This window comes from Lactuca virosa, chromosome 2 (assembly GCF_052849685.1).
Source record: "Lactuca virosa cultivar CGN04683 chromosome 2, Lactuca_virosa_CGN04683_v6, whole genome shotgun sequence".
Classification (NCBI taxonomy): domain Eukaryota; kingdom Viridiplantae; phylum Streptophyta; class Magnoliopsida; order Asterales; family Asteraceae; genus Lactuca; species Lactuca virosa.
Window position 1 is genome coordinate 244897563 of NC_136427.1, and position 4807 is coordinate 244902369.

The following is a 4807-nucleotide window of genomic DNA, read 5'->3' on the forward strand; positions in this document are numbered from 1 at the left end:
AACACGACAATTTTCTGCATAGGAACTGATAATAAGTATAGATTCCATATTTTTAATCCAAATGGCCAATCTTACAACTCCTTCATTTCCATAAATGGATTTGGGTTGGTAATTCATGAATTTGCCGTATGTGTATGCCTTTGGGACGTCACTATTACTTGTATATATGTTGTTTCCATTCCCATTTTGCTCAGAGGCGTTGTTCCTATTGGGTTCATGATTGGTTAGGGCGTTGGCAACTCATAGCATAACCATTTTTTGATTACTATTGCGTCTAATGGAGTTTCTCCTGGTACTAGTGCTGGTTGATTTTGAGTAATTCTTTTTGGAGACATGATTCATCATATTATACTTGTGTTTGAAAAGAGTATAAGTCGTACGGGAATATCGTTGTAAGTATAAGTTATGGTACTATAATCGTTGATATTAATAGTGTAGTAGAAATCTAAAACCATGATTCGTAATGGTTCACATGTGTGGGTATTTCCTAAGGTACTCATAAAATCTCTAATAGGAATATATGTAAAGTATTATAGTTGAGTAGCTAGTGTCCTGCAATAAACATCAAAGATGATTGATGTTTATGAGTGCTAGAGTTTCATGAGGATTTGAAGTAAATATTTATCAAATATTTATAAGGTGTTCACTAGAATTTTCTGAGAGTTGCTAAGTGTTTTTCTTTGTGTCTTGCACTGTGATCTTTCTTGAATATCTTAGAACTTCCACGCATTTTAGTCTATTAACTACCGAATCCAAGTTTAGTTGTACATCAATCTGACCATAATTAAACATAGGTGATCGGTTTACGTTTAGTTGTGGTTCGGCGGATGTACAACAAAAATTAGCTAAGGTATTTGACCTAAAACCTTGTGTTGTATTCTCATCGAGGGTTCGAGTTTTTTATATGTTTGGGTTATATATATATATATATATATATATATATATATATATATATATATATATATATATATATATATATATATTATTAAGGATATTGCAAATTTCTTAAAAATTAAGAGGTACAACACATATTACCTCATGTACAATAATATTAAGCATATAACCAATCTTATATGTATTACACTACACGGATATACCTATTACACTGCACACTATACGGATCTTACCCTAATCTCCTAAACACACAGCCGCCATCAAACCAATTCTCATCGTCTCCACCAAAGATGCAGTGATCTCCACCAATGTCTCCCACCGAAGGTCCACGGCTGCCGACTTCCCCCACCAAAGATGCAGTGATCTCTCTCGCCTCTCTTTCTCTCTCTCGCGATCGCCATCAGAATGAAATGGAAACCCTAATTTCAAATTACCGTGTATTCGAGATGCCTACAACGAGGTATGTCCCCGTTTACTGTGATTACAAACTCCTAAACACCTCACGACCACACACACAAAAATGTACAAAACCACCATCGACATCTTCAAATGAACATCATCGCTTTCTTTTCCCAAGTCATTTATCCTCTGTGAACATCATCGATTTCTTTTCCCAAGTCATTTATCCTCTGTAAATTGTCAAGCACATTGAATAACTTGAAGGTAATTATAAGCCGATTCTTGATTTTTTCAGATACTATTCAGTCTTTATATGCATAACTTTTTTCTCAATCCCCGATTTTTGAGTTTCTTGATTGTGGGTATATGTTGATTGCGGTTGTTGGTATTAAGGATCCGCTTAGGCCAGGGGTTAAGGAAGCGGTGGAGATTTGTTTAGCAGTTGGGATTACTGTGCTAAATCAGATGTAGAAAAACGTGAACTCGCACCGAGAATTCAGGTACAAACAAAAAAACGTGGTGATGGCTAGATCAAAATGTAACTATTTTTTTTTCTTTTCCTTTATTTTGAAACTCAGGAGAATAGGTGGTTAGTTCTCCAAGACAAGTAATGACTTACAATCCTTAAGTACATTACAGGTAGTGGCTAGATCATCACCAACAGACAAGTTAAAGATTGTAGAGCATTTGAGGGGTCTGTCTGAAGTTGTTGCAGTCACAGATGATGGGACAAATGATGCTCCAGCTTTACATGAATCAGATATCGGATTCGCCATGGGTATAGCAGGAACAGAGGTTGGTTTGTGCCTCATATTCATGTCAATTTAGTATTAAAAACTTAAGTTAATGAAATAACTTAAGTTATTTGTGAGGAGTTCATCATGGTTTTCTGGTTGTTTGGCTATGGTTCATTGGTATGGAACCCTGGGTTTGATTATGATGATAAAATGATAGGGTACATCAAGAATTACAGGTGTGTGTTTGATCTTGGTATGCAGACTTTACCTGTTTTCATATTTATACATTTCTATCTTAATCTGGTTATTAATTAATATCATGTTATTATGCCACAGCATTCATTGATCATAGAGGTACACCTGAGGACCCTGCAAGAACGTGCACACTTGAATATAAGGAAGGAGCTGTATGTGTAAGTAACACCAAATTTCAACTTTTCCACGATTTTCAGTTGATTCTGGGACTTCTGAAAGCTAATTCTTAATCTTTCTTTCAGTGGGGCGCTTTGTATTGTGTAAAAGGAGGTGAGGAGAAATAAAGATTGGCAATGGCGGTATGTTTTTTACTCCATTACATGTTTTACATTTTGGAAACAAAATAAAAAAAGTTATATTTTAATCTTTCTTTAGAGACACATGTCATATCAGAAGAACTTATCTTACCTGGTTCTTATTTCTTTCAGTATTTAGAGAACAGAGAATGCGAATATGATCAGAAGACCACTGTAGACTTTTTCAAGGTGAATATACTTCTGAGATACATATATTCATTTTTCAATTATATAACGGATTATTCTCTTTTAAAAAACACAAAATTAAAAGCAGACATTTTGTTATCTCTTGATTCAGGAAGGACAGATTAGTGAGGCTACTTTATCAGGAGTTATTGTGTAAGCCATTTAATCTTGACATTTGAATAAAATTAGTGAGGCTACTTTATCAGGAGTTATTGCTTACAGAATGCATTTACTTCAAAGTGGTTTTCGTTTAAAAATTGATGACTAATTTGGTACTTGAAGTTAAGATAAAAAGATAAAATGGTGAATGGTGAATAAAACTAATTAATGTATTACTTATAAAGATTTCAATTTTGGTGATTTTTTTTGAGCAGCTGTGAAGGATAGAGACCACAAATTCTTGACAATCGGGTACATATGTTTCCTTTTTAACATTACATTCTTTTATATAACTGAATTTTGTGTGCCATGTTTTCAGATTCAGATAGATGAGCATTGTTTTTGTCATGGGCTTTCTATTCTATTTAGACTTGCATTATGGCATAGGTTGGTTAGGAATGACTCAATGATTGCGAGTTGTGATCATAGAGCTTCATGCTGGTCACTTACTTGTAGGCTTCTATTCAGATTGGATTAAAGGTAAAATATTTCCAGCTGTTTGATTTAACTTTTGTTAATTATTACTAAAGTAATGGTTTTCTATTTATATATCTATCTTTGTTTCTTGGGATGCTCTTACAACTTACACCTGATGGTTAATAAGAGACTAAAGGAAGGGAAAAGGGAAATTTTCTTATGACTTATGGTTAAAAAGAGTATAAAATAAGGAAAATGAGTTTGTTTATTGATTAAGATCTTCATGGTGAAGTAAATATGGCTAAAGTTACGATGATTATTATAGACTTTGGATTGGTCAATCTGCATTGTGCCCCTTCTTTGGATGATTAAGCCCTTTATGTTGATGTTATATTCTTTTGATGGCTTGGTTGAACTATGAACAATTTTGCCCTTACCTTCATATAAGATGTTCATTCTTATATTGGGTTGTTATTTATTACACTTAAGTGTAGAGTGATGACTTTTTTATATTTTTGCAGCTTGTAGTGGCCACCACTTGGATATTCACACCCGTTCACAAGCCATTTTGTTGTGGGGCATAGGAATGTCATTTACAATTAACTGGAATAATGGAAATCTAGACAAGGAAATAAGTCCTTTTGATGATTTTCTGGGATTTCATGCTTATCAATGTTTCACATCTAATTCATGATTTATTAATGCATATATTGCTTATTCGGACCAGGTGATATTTTTTCAATCTTCAGTTTGTTCTAATGACAAGATCTGCGTCTGCCAGCTCCCAATCGGTCTTCAAAGTGGTATTGCACATTGTCACCTTGGTAGGAGAACTAACTTTATTGATTTTCTTTTTTTATTCAGAAATTTGTATATGTCATCTCAACCATTTTCCGTTTTTCATGTTTTTCACTTCAATGGTCTTAATCAATTTGTTTCATCTACTTAGTTGTTTCTGTTAATTGTGATCTTATAGGGTGAGGCCAGTCAATTGATGCAAAGAAGCGAAAACTATTGTGTATATAATTATAAATTGTGTTAACTAGACTCTTGCAATAATTGTCAGGTGTAACATCAATGTATCCTCTTAATACATGATATTGCAATGTTTACACTGTTATGAGGAGGAAGATTTATATGATGGAATACTTTAGGGTTAAAGATTTTATTAAACTGAATTTGTCTCTTTCCCTCTTATTCTTTCCCTTTATGTTTGCATATTTTAGATCAGCACACATATTTCTATTAGTCACAATGTAAACTATTATGATTGTTTCCTTTTATAGATTTATCATCATATAGATAAACTGAAGTTAAAAAAAAACATTGTTTTTAATGTTGGAAAATAAAATGAGACGAGATATTTTTGTCAAATATTTCAAAGGAATGAAACATAACTTAACTTTTATCATCGAAATTAACATGAGATAGTGATAGGACTTTTTGGTAGTAGTTCTTCCATCC

At 33.2% G+C, this 4807-nt stretch overlaps 1 pseudogene across 1 annotated transcript; it reads left to right on the forward strand.

The window, feature by feature from the left end:
- Positions 1-1101: 1101 nt before the first annotated feature.
- On the forward strand, positions 1102-4528 carry LOC145160669 (gamma-glutamylcyclotransferase 2-1-like; annotated as a pseudogene). Its single transcript, XR_013738197.1, has 10 exons — positions 1102-1557; positions 1698-1793; positions 1933-2283; positions 2367-2443; positions 2528-2584; positions 2714-2770; positions 2880-2920; positions 3142-3406; positions 3865-4167; positions 4320-4528. The product of XR_013738197.1 is annotated as a gamma-glutamylcyclotransferase 2-1-like (transcript).
- The last annotated feature ends 279 nt before the right edge of the window (positions 4529-4807 follow it).